We start from the raw sequence: 12,403 nt of genomic DNA, 5'->3' as shown, positions 1-12,403 counted from the left end.
AGTCTCCTGGAGTTCCCCCTGCACCCCATCATCATCCCAGGCCAGCCTAGAGGGGCAGGATGTTCTCTACCCACTGCTCCCGGGGCTGCTTCTTCTTTTTTTTTTTTTTTTTTTTTTAATATATTTTATTGATATTTTACAGAGAGGAAGGGAGAGGGATAGAGAGCTAGAAACATCGATGAGAGAGAAACATCGATCAGCTGCCTCCTGCACACCTCCCACTGGGGATGTGCCCGCAACCAAGGTACATGCCCTTGACCGGAATCGAACCCGGGACCCTTCAGTCCGCAGGCCGACGCTCTATCCACTGAGCCAAACCGGTTTCGGCTCCCGGGGCTTCTTGAGCCTCCAAGAGGAACAGCTCTGGCTGTGGCCAGAGGGCCCTCCATTACCCAGGGACTGCTGGGAGCCTGCCCTGAGCCGCCTTCCGTGGACCTCTTTCTCCACCCAGAGGTGGCTGCCTTTGCATTCTGTCTGCCCTTCAGCCCAGTGGCTGCTCCCGTGATGGGGTGGCCACTTCAGCTCTAGGAATTTCAGAGATGCTTTGAGCGGGGAGTTCCACACTCTGCCACGACTGGAAACCTCTTCTAAGCTGGCCCTCCCCGCATGCCACAGTCCCAGGGGTCCCTTGGGCTCTCCCTCTCCCCTCTGGATATGGTCTGGGTGGGGTGTGAGACTTAGCGCGCTAAACCACGTCTACCTTCCAGTCTTGGGCTCGCTACTGATTGGGGGATGGGCAGGTAGGACTTTTGCAGGGAATCCTGGGAAACAGACTTTTGGATCTTGAGTGGCATTTGAAGCTGTCCTCCTCTTAGACAACCTCTTGAAGGAATGAAGCCATCAGGTGGAGGAGGTTAATAGTCCCAAGGGCATCATTTCATCCATAGCTGGGCTTTCATTCATGCAATCTTTATTGAACACTCAGATTTAGGTACTGGGGTCACAGCCAAGAACAATAACACCCTCCCTCCCTTACCCCTCACCCCCCAAGGTCAAGGGTCTGCCTCAGGGCCTTTGTGCTTGCTGTTCCCTCTGTTTGGAATGCTCTTCCCTCTGATATCCCCATGGCCTACTCCATCTCATTCTTCCAAGTCTCAACTCAAACATCACCCCCTCAATGAGGCCTTCCCACCCATCTCACACTTTAAGATGACACCCCACAAGCCTTCTCTTTTATTCCCTGGTTTACTTTAATCTTAGCATGAACCACCACCTGACATGCTCTGTGGAACATTTATGTTTGTAATTCTCTGTCTCCCTCGCCGAATGCCAGCTTTGAGGGAAGAGGTCTTTACCTCAGTATCTCTAGTGCGTAAGACATGGTCTGGCACACAGTTGGTGCTCAGTATTGAATAAATAGAGAATCTGGAAAGGCTCCCTGTGTGGCATTGACATTGGGGTTTGAATGTCAAGAAGGAGATGGGGGAGGGGAGAGAGGAAGGGGGAAGGGTGAGGGCACAGCAAGTTCAAAGGCAACTGTGGCCAGTAGGTTCTCTTTTGACTTAAATAAATTTGGACTGACTTAATTTTTTTTTTTTTTTTTGTAACTTAACCTTTCAACCTGGAGTGATGTAATGAGTTGCGTCTGGAGGGATGCAGTACTGGGCGCTGCCACAGGAGGGCGCAACGGAATCCCATTGTTGCTCTTGGACTGTAGAATATCCTAATATATAGAAACCCTGGGTCATAACAACCAGTAACGACCGGAGGCCGATCAACCGGAAGTCAGTGCTGTCCCCACCCCCAAGCAAGCGGCTAGGGGTGATCAGGTAGGCAAGCAGAGTGGTTAGGGGTGATCAGGTAGGCAGACCAGCGGTTAGGGGTGATTAGGTAGGTGGGTGAGCAGTTAGGGGTGATTAGGTAGGTAGATGGCCCCTCGCAGGGCTGGCCCCGCCCCCCAGCAAAGAAAGAGGGAGGCCCAGGCCAGCCAAGCCATTGCACTCCAGCCTATCGCCTGCAGAGGGAGGCCACCAGTGGCAGGGGAGGGGGGGCAGCGCTGCACAGATGACAAGCAGTGGCAGTGGTGGGGGTGGGGCCAGCTGCCTGCAGCCCAGGGAAGGAAAGCCCCGATAGGCCCTGATCTCAGGCCAGGCCTAGGGACCCTACCTGAGGGGTCCCGGATTGTGAGAGGGTGCAGGCCGGGCCAAGGGACCCTCCCCGCCCAGTGCACGGATTTTCATGCACCGGGCCTCTAGTGGGAAAATAAGAGGATATAACCATGATGATGAAGGTGATGGAGTACTTGCTTTGAGCCCTGTTTTATTTATTCTTTTTTATTGTTGTTAATCCTCACCTGAGGATATTTTCCCATTGATTTTTTTTTTTTAGAGAGAGTAGAAGGGAGGGAGGTGTGGGAGAGAGAGAGAGAGAGAGATGTGAGAGAGACATATTAATTGGTTGCCACCTGCATGTGCCCGGACAGGGGCCAGGGAATCGAACCTGCCAGCCTTCAGTGCGTAGGCCGACGCTCTAACCACTGCAAACACTGGCCAGGGCTTGAGTCCTGTTTTACATATACATCAGCCCTATGAAGTAGGTACCCTACCCATTTCTCAAATGAGAAAACTGAGGCATAGGCTGAGTCACTTGCTCAAGGTTGTTCAGCTAGGAGCGGCAGAATCAGAAAAGAACAACAACCTAGATTAAAGTCACATGTTATTGGACTACTAGGGTAAGCACAGGTGAGCTAGTGTGCTGGAGATCCCCCAGAGTGGGAGGGCAGGGGTGGAAACCTTTTTTCTGCCAAGGGCTATTTGGATATTTATAACATCATTCGCTGGCCATACAAAATTATCAACTTAAAATTAGCCTGCTGCCCTAGCTGGTTTGGCTCAGTGGATAGAGTGTCGGCCCGTGTACTAAAGGGTCCCAGGTTCGATTCTTTTTTTTTTTTTTTTAATATATTTTTATTGACTTTTTACAGAGAGGAAGGGAGAAGGATAGAGAGTTAGAAACATCTATCAGCTGCCTCCTGCACGCGCCCTACTGGGGATCAAGCCTGCAACCAAGATACATGCCCTTGACCGGAATCGAACCCGGGACCTTTCAGTCCACGGCCTGACGCTCTATCCACTGAGCCAAACCAGTCAGGCCCAGGTTCGATTCTGATCAATGGCATGTACCTTGGTGGCAGGCTCGATCCCGACCCTGGTCTGGGCACCTGCGGGAGGCAACCAAGCCATGTGTCTCTCTCACATCCATGTTCCTCTCTGTTTCTCCCCCACCCTTCCACTCTCTCTGAAAATCAATGGAAAAATATCCTGGACGAGGTTGAACAACAACAAAAATTAGTTTTTATATTTGGTCAAACATTTAATTAACTCACCTCTAATGCCTTGGGAAGGCCAGACCAAATGCCTTAGCGGGCCTTATACGGCCTGTGGGCTTGGCGTTCCCCACCTCTACTCTAGGGGCTCTGGGATCATTGCACTGAGGGTAGGGCTTCCTTAGAGCCGCAGCCCCATCTCTAAGCCGTGGAATTGGTGCCTCTAAATTTTTTTTAAGGTCATTTGATTCTAATTATTTTTTAAAAAAAATATTTTTATTGATTTCAGAGAGGAAAGGAGAACGAGAGATAGAAACATCAATGATGAGGGAATCATTGATTGGCTGCCTCCTGCACGCTCCTACTGGGGATCGAGTCTGCAACCCAGGCATGTGCCCTTGTCCAGAATCGAACCCAGGACCCTTCAGTCCACAGGCCGATGCTCTTATCCACTGAGCCAAATCAGCTAGGGAGGTGCCTCTAAATTTAAAAAATATATATATTTTTATTGATTTCAGAGAGGAAGAGAGAGGGAGAGACATAGAAACATCAATGATGAGAAAGAATCATCGATTGGCTGCCTCCTGCATGCCCCCTTCTGGGATCAAGCCTGAGACCCGGGTATGTGCCCTGACTAGGAATTGAACTGTGACCTCCTGGTTCATAGGTTGACATTCAACCACGGAGCCACACCAGCTGGGCAAATTGGTGCCTCTTTAAATGTTGAAATGAATTACACCCACTTAAGGTTAAGTGAAACTGACATAAAGCCCCACCTCTCCCAGTTTGGGAGTCAGGGAATGCTTCCTAGAGGAAGTCTCATTTAATAGGGGCTCTGAAGGGTGAATAAGAGTTGGCCAGAGGTGAGGAAGGGCGAATCAGGCAAAGGGCATAGCATAGGCAGGGAGGTGGGAGAGTGAAGGGCATGTGGTCAGTTCCCTTTGGGATTCCTCCTGTGTCTGGAGCGAGTATTTATTCAGACTCCACCCCGCCAGCAAGTCAGACAGAGAAAGACAAATACTGTATGATGTCACTTATATGTGGAATCTAAGTAGATTGATGGTTGCCAGGGGCTGGGGGAGGGCGAAATAGGGAGATGTTGTTCAAAGGGTCCAAACTTCCAGTTATGAGATGAATAATTCCTGGCACCTAATGTACAACACAGCGATTATCTATAATAATAAAAAGCATAATATGCTAATTAGACCGGACAACCTTCCAGACGAAGCGGGGCTGCGAGGGAAGCCCGGGTGCAGCCGGGGGAAGGAAGACCTACTCTTGCACCAATTTTGTGCCTCCGGCCTCTAGTAGTTAATAATACTGTACTGTGTACTTGAAAGTTGCTAAGAGACTAGATCTTAAATGTTCTCACCACAAAAAAGAACTGGTAATTATATGAGATGATGGAGGTTTTAGCTGATGCTACAGTGGTAATCATCTCACAATACAGTGTATACATACAGGGTGTCCCCAAAATGTATACACACTTTGAATGATTATAAAGTCAGTTGTTTATTAAGATACAGTTCATTTCAAAATTTAAAAGACTCTCCAGAAATGAATAATTTATTTTGCCAACACCTGTTTTCAAACTGATGACCGTTCTGGTCCAGGCACTGCTGATAACGCAGAGCAATGGAATCGCAAACATCAAGAATCATTTTGTTCACTGTTTGTGCGCCTCAATTCGTCAACTGTTGCCGGTTTAGTACCATAAGCTTTATCTTTTATGTATCTCCATAAAAAGTCTAGTGGATACATTTTCTTTATTCAAAGCTTAGTCTTGTTTCACGCATTATTTCAAATCAGTTAAACCTGAAAAGAAGTGAAAATTAAGTGAGCCCAGTTGGTGTGGCTCAGTGGTTGAGCATCGACCTATGACTTAGGAGGTCACGATTAGATTCCCAGTCAGGGCACAAGCCTGGATTGCGGGCTTGATCCCCAGTAGGAGACGTGCAGGAGGCAGCCAATCAATGATTCTCTCTCATCATTGATGTTTCTCTCTCTCCCTCTCTCTTCCTCTCTCTGAAATCAATAAAAGCACATTTTAAAAGTTAAGTGAGTTATTAGCTGTTAAAGTGTGTATACATTTTTTGGGATACTCTGTGTCCCAAAAAAATGTATACACACTTTGAATAATTATAAAGGCAGTGTTTGTACTTAAACTGCGTTCTCAAACTTCCAGGAGCATTTTAGGATGAATTTCCTTTGTTGAAAGTGTAGTCTGGCTGAAAAGAAAGAAACATCAACTGAGCTATCAGCTGTGAAAGTGTGTGTACATGTTTTTGGGACACCCTGTATATAAAATCACTATGTTATAGGCCTTAAACTTAAAGAATGTTAGAGGCCAATCATATCCCAGTAAAGCTGGGGCAAAAGAAAACACAGCAAAAAGCCAAGCTCCGCTTGGCCAATGTACCACAAACCTTCCACCAGTTTCCAGTGAGTCCTAAATTTCCCCTCCTACCTCCCACCCTCACCCCCATCCTGGCATCCACAGGTCCCCCCTTTCATCCTCCCCAGCTTTGGGACCTGCTGTTGGGAACATCACTCTTTTTTTTGTTTTGTTTTTGTTTTGTTAATTCTCACCCAAGGATATTTTTTCCATTGAATTTTAGAGAGAGTGGAAGGGAGGGGGAGAGGCAGAGAGAGAGACAGAGAGACATCGATGTGAGAGAGACACTTCAACTGGTTACCTCCCACACACACCCTGACCAGAGCCTGGTATCGAGCCTGCAACTGAGGTACGTGCCCTTGGCCAGAATGGAACCCAGGACCTTCAGTCTTCAGGGTGATGCTCTATCCCCTGAGCCAAACTGGCCAGGGAGGGATAATCGCTCTTGAGCTCAGAGTGCTGGTCTGAGGGCTGGCCCCTCCGCTGCTGGGGGCAGAGATGGCTCAGCTGGCTCGCTGTGCCATCCCCAGTGTATGTGGCCGGTGATTATTCTGGAGCTCAACAAGCTGTGACCTTGATATAAACCTCAAGCTTGGCTGCTTCCTTGTCCTGCCTCCCCTGGGCCCTCTGTACTGCACTTGGCATACCCAGGGGCATGGTGGTCCTCGGGCTTTCTGCTCCTGTTCCACCCAGAGGCGTCCGGCACTTGGGAGAGTGTGAGTAATCCCCCTCGTGCCTGAATGGGAGCTAGGGTGGTGTGACCTCCTTGCATCTTGCCTGTGTGCCTGTGTGGCAGAGGTCAGTGAGTGGGACTCTCAGGCGGGGGGTCTGGCTTCAGCGAGACCGAGTTGGCCTGTTGGATTCCAATTCTTCATCCTTAAGCGGCTGTCCACCAGCTTTGGGGACCCGAGACGCGCCCCCCGCCTCCTCCAGTGGCCTGTTTGTCTGGACAGCCATCTCACCGCCCCCAGGGAGGTTGCACCCAATGGAGCACTCATGCAGGTGTGCTCCCTTCTCCAGGGGGGTGCTGGTCTCGCTGAGGGGGCCAGAGTGCTAAGTGGGAGCTGGCGAAGACCAGGAGGGACGAGGGGGCCTGGGATGGGAGGTCCAGCTTGAGAAGGAAACACATGTGGGGAATACCACGAGAGTTTCAGTTTCCACTCCAGAGGATCAGCTGAGGGGCATTGTCCAGGGCAAACCAAGACCCCAGTGGACACCCAATCCCTGGCCTTCAGCTGGGCCCCATCAGGGCTGTGACCTTGGCCCCAGGTGGCAGAAAAACCTCCAGAGAAGCCAATGTGTGATGTGGTCCTTAGCTCTGTGCATGCAGGGATGGTTCAGTGGGACTGTGAACTTGGAAGACAAAATGCGATGGTCCCCAGGAGGGGCCCTAGGCGTGGGGCTCCGGAGGTTAAAGGGGGCCCTGGAGAGATGGAGGGGGAACCGTGACTCTGGCTTAACTGCTGTGTGTCCCTGGAAAGTTGCTCCACCTCTTGGAGCCTCATTCTGTGCACCTGTGAAATGCAAATGGCAATATTGACTCTCAGTGGGGGCTCAGCTCTTGTCTTTTGGATGAGAGGCTGGAAGTTGTGTCTCAGGCAGTCATGGCAGGAAACCAGACAGCTCCAGACCAGCTTCATTATTCTCTTGTCGGCCCAGGACATCCAGAACACAGTAGGTGCCACCTGAGAAGGCTCTTCTCCTCCTTCTCCTCCTTCTCCTTCTTCAATATTTTTATTGATTGCCGACGCTCTATCCACTGAGCCAAACCGACTAGAGCTGAAGGCTCCTCTTTAAATCTTGAGCTTCTTTCTCCATGTCTCACCTGTCCCACTGGTCAGGCAGGCACACATGATGTCGAAGTGTACACTCTGGGGTCAGGCAGCCTGGGTTTGAATCCTGGCTCTGCCACTTATTAGCTGCGTGACCTTGGGCAGGTCACTTCACCTCTCTGTGCTTCCAGGTCTGCATTTGCAACTGGGTTTAATCACACTCTCTCATCATGGGGTCCTTGTGAGAATAAAATGAAGGATTAGATCTGGGGTGCCTGGCACGTAGTAGGTGCTATGAACCCATATTGCATACCACTGATTACTACTCCTGGCCCATGTTTTAGCTCCAGACTCTTTTGGGGGCTGCAGGTGACAGACCTCTCCATGCTGATTACTTCTGATTCCATCCCAAAAGGTAGAATGAAGGTAGTGGTCTCCCCCACAGGGGGACATCTGGCAATGTCTGGAGACATTTTGGGGTCTTACAACTGGGGGAGGGTGCTGCTGGCACCTAGTGGATGCTGCTCAATATCCTACAACGCACAGGATCTCCCCCGTTATAAAGAATGTCCTGGCCCCAAATGCAGACTATATGGAGGTGGACAAACCCGGAGGTAAGTGAGAGTAGGGGCCCAGAGTCACACCCTCTACCTCTTGGCCTCGCTGAGCCTCACTTTCCTCATCTGCAAAATGGGGATAACCGGTAGTATCAATGACAAAGGGCTCTTGGGAGGATTAAGAGAGTTCAGAATGTAAGGGATTTAGCACTGAAGAAAATGTAGGCAGCAAAATATCAGACATCTCACGTAGCAGAATTTTCACTGTTACACCACCTAGGGCAAGAGAAACAAAAGAAAAAATAAACAAGTGTGACTACATCAAAATGAAAAGCTTCTGCACAGCCAAATAAAGCAGCATCAAAATGAAAAGGGAGACCACTGAATGGGAGAACATATTTGCCAACATATTTGATACATCAGATAAGGGTTAATTTCCAAAAAATATAAAGAACTCATATAACTCAACAAAAGAAAGACAAATAATCTAATTAAAAAATGGGCAGAGGACCTAAATAGACACTCCTCCTAAGAGGACATAAAAATGGCCAAGAGACATGAAAAAATGCTCAACATCATTAATCATCAGAGAGATGCAAATTAAAACGATAATGAGGTACCACCTCACACCTGCCAGAATGGCTCCCATTCATAAATCAACAAATGACAAGTGTTGGTGAGGATGTTCAGACAAAGGAACTTAGTGCACTGCTGGTGGGAATGCAGGCTGGTACAACCACTGTGGAAAACAGTGTGGAGTTTCCTCAAAAAATTAAAAGTGGAACTGCCATTTGACCCAGTGCTCCCCCTTCTAGGAATATACCCAAAGAAGCCTGAAACACCAATCAGAAAAATTATATGCACCCCTATGTTCATAGCAGTATTATTTACAATAGCCAAGATCTGGAAACAGCCCAAGTGACCATCAGTAGACAAGTGGATAAAAAAGCTGTGGTACATTTACACCATGGAATACTATGCAGCAGTAAAAAAGAAGGATCTCTTACCCTTTGAGACAACATGGAGGGACCTGGAGAGTATCATGCTAAGTGAAATAAGCCAGTCAGAGAAAGACAAATATCACATGATCTCACTTGTATGTGGAATTTAATGAACAAAATAAACTGATAAACAAAAGAGATGCAGAGACACAGGCATGAAAGAGGGGGTGTGGGAAGAGATTAACCAAAAAACTTATATGCATACTAGAGGCCTGGTGCACGAAATTCATGCATAGGGGAGGGGGGTGTCCCTCAGCCCAGCCTGCACCCTCTCCAATCTGGGACCCCTTGAGGGATGTCCGACTGCCCATTGGGATCGGGCCTAAACGGGCAGTCGGACATCCCTCTCACAATCCAGGACTGCTGGCTCCCAACTGCTTGCCTGCCTGCCTTCCTGATTGCCCCTAACCACTTCTGCTGCCTTCCTGATTGCCCCTAACTGCTTCTTCCTGCCAGCCTAATAACCCCCTAACCACTCCCCTGCCAGCCTGATTGATGCCTAACTGCTCCCCTGCCAGCCTGTTTTCCCCTAACTGCCCTCCCCTGCAGGGGTGGTCACCCCTAACTGCCCTCCCCTGCAGGCCTGGTCCCCCCCAACTGCTCTCCCCTGCAGGCCTGGGTCCCCCCCAACTTCCCTCCCCTGCAGGGGTGGTCACCCCTAACTGCCCTCCCCTGCAGGCCTGGTCCCCCCAACTGCTCTCCCCTTCAGGCCTGGGTCCCTCCCAACTGCCTTTCCCTGCAGGCCTGGTCGCCCCCAACTTCCCTCCTCTGCCGGCTTGGTCACCCCTAACTGCCCTCCCCTGCAGGCTTAATGGCCCCCAACTGCCCTCCCTTGCAGGCCTGGTCCCTCCCAACTGCCCTCCCCTGCTGGCCTGATCGCCCCCAACTGCCCTCCCTTGCAGGCCTGGTCCCTCCCAACTGCCCTCCCTTGCTGGCCATCTTGTGGTGGCCATCTTGTGTCCACATGGGGGCAGGATCTTTGACCACATGGGGGCAGCCATCTTGTGTGTTGGAGTGATGGTCAATCTGCATATTACTCTTTTATTAGATAGGATAGAGGCCTGGTGCATGGGTGGGGGCCAGCTGGTTTGCCCTGAAGGGTGTCCTGGATCAGGGTGGGGGTTCCCTTGGTGCGTGGGGCGGCCTGGGCGAGGGGCCTGTGGTGGTTTGCAGGCCAGCCACTCCCCCTGGAGACCCAAGTGGAGGCCCTGGTATCTGGGGTTTATTTATCTTCTACAATTGAAACTTTGTAGCCTGGAGCAGAGCCAAGACTTCTGCTTGCTCCATGGCGGCAGCCATTTTTTTGGGGATTTATGTATCTTCTAAAATTGAAACTTTGTAGCCTTAAGCGGAGGCCTGGGCTGGCCAGGGTGTGTGGAAAGCTTGGCTTCCTCCATTGCCAGGGAAACCCAAGCCTCTCTCCTGCTCTCTGTGGCCGTAGCCGTAGCCATCTTGGTTGGGGTTATTTGCATATTCGCTCCTGATTGGCTGGTGGGTGTAGCGGAGTGATGGTTAATTTGCATATTACTCTTTTATTATATAGGATATGCATGACCCATGGACACAGACAATAGTGTAGTGAAGGCCTGGTGAGGGGATGGAAATGGGGAGGAGGGGCCAGTGGGGGGAAAAGGGGGATATCTGTAATACTTTCAACAATAAAGATATATTAACAAGAATGTATTCACAAGCTTCCAGCCTGGTCCAGACCACCCAGTTCTCTCATCTGGACTATTGCTATTTTTGCCCCACAGTGTATCCTCCACAAACAGCTGAGGGGAGCAGGGTGGGGGATCTGTTTGAATCTGTGTTACATTATGTCATTCAAAACCCTGTGGTGGCTCCATCTCACTCAGAGTAAAAGCCAAGTGTCCCCCAAGATCCAGCCCTGCATTTCCTCTCTGCCTCCCTCTCCCCCGACTCTGCTCCTGCCACACTGGCCTCCTCACTGTTTCTCAGGCATATCAGGTACTCCCCCTCAGGACCTTTGCACGTGCTGTTTTCCTTTTCTGGAATGATCCTCTCCTAAATAGCTGCATGGCTCATTCCCCCACTTCCTTCACATTTTACTTAAGTCGACTTCTCAATAAGATCTTCCTTTCCACCCGTTCCAAAACTTCAACTCACGTCAACACTTCATATCTCCCTATTTTGCTTTATAGTTTCTCCTTAGCTTTGACCCAACATGCTATATATTTTATCTTCTTTACTGACTGCCTCCCCCACTAATACCTCAAAGGCGTGAGGGCAGCCATTTTTATCTGTTTTGTTCACTGCCATCTTCCTAGCACCATGAAGAAAGTCTGGCACATAATGAATGCTCAATTATTTGATGATTAAATGAAATAAGTTCTTCAAGAAAAAAAGAATGGCTCTGACTGGTTTGGCTCAGCGGATAGAGCGTCGGCCTGCGGACTGAAGGGTCCCGGGTTCGATTCCGGTCAAGGGCATGTACCTTGGTTGCGGGCACATCCCCAGTAGGGAGTGTGCAGGAGGCAGCTGGTCGATGTTTCTCTCTCATCGATGTTTCTAACTCTCTATCCCTGTCCCTTTCTCTCTATAAAAAAATCAATAAAATATATTTAAAAAAAAAAAGAAAAAAAGAATGTAAGGGATTTAAAAAAATTTTATTTTATTGTTTAAAGTATTACAAATAGTAGTACATATATCTCCTTTTTATCCCCATTGACCTTCCCTTGGCCTCCCCTACCCCCCAGCACATGCCCTCACCGCCCCCCCACCCCAGTGTCTTGAGTCCATTGGTTATGCTTATGTGCATGCATACAAGTCCTTCGGTTGAGAATGTAAGGGATTTAGGACAGGATCTGAGTTAGGGTGGACTGTTGTCATTATTATTAGTGACAAGGATGTGGAGACAGTATGTGTCTCCTGCTGAACTGTCCCCTCATTTCAGAACTCAGCCCATGTTTGACCTCCACTCAGGCCCCAGAGCCCATAGCCACGTAGGATCATGGGCCACTGCTGACACCAGAACCGGCAGTGCTCAGCTTATCCACGGCTTGAGAAGGTCCTGTGAGCACCTAGGCTGGGGCTGGACACTCCCTCAGGGAGACTTGTGGATCACACGAGAAACAGAATTCGATATATTATAATCCATCTTAACCTCTATTCAGAGCCCACAGTCAGCTGCAGGGGGTGGGAGGGAAACCTGAATCCCCATGAATTCAGGTGCCCCCGCCCGGAGGTGGGTTAAAAGAAGAGAGAAGGATTAGTAACCAGGCAGCCTGGGCTGGAATCTGGCTTTGCCATTTATCAGCTGTGTGATTTTGGGACAGTGACTTAACCCCTGAAAACGGGGACAATAATAGTAACCTCTTTACAAAGGCATCTCTATGAGGAAAAAATGGTCAATGTGCATCAAGCACTTAGAACAGGATCCGGTACCCAGTAAG

The sequence above is a fragment of the Plecotus auritus genome (genome assembly GCF_963455305.1).
Source record: "Plecotus auritus genome assembly, chromosome: 6".
NCBI classification, from domain to species: domain Eukaryota; kingdom Metazoa; phylum Chordata; class Mammalia; order Chiroptera; family Vespertilionidae; genus Plecotus; species Plecotus auritus.
Note: the sequence above shows the minus strand (reverse complement) of the source record.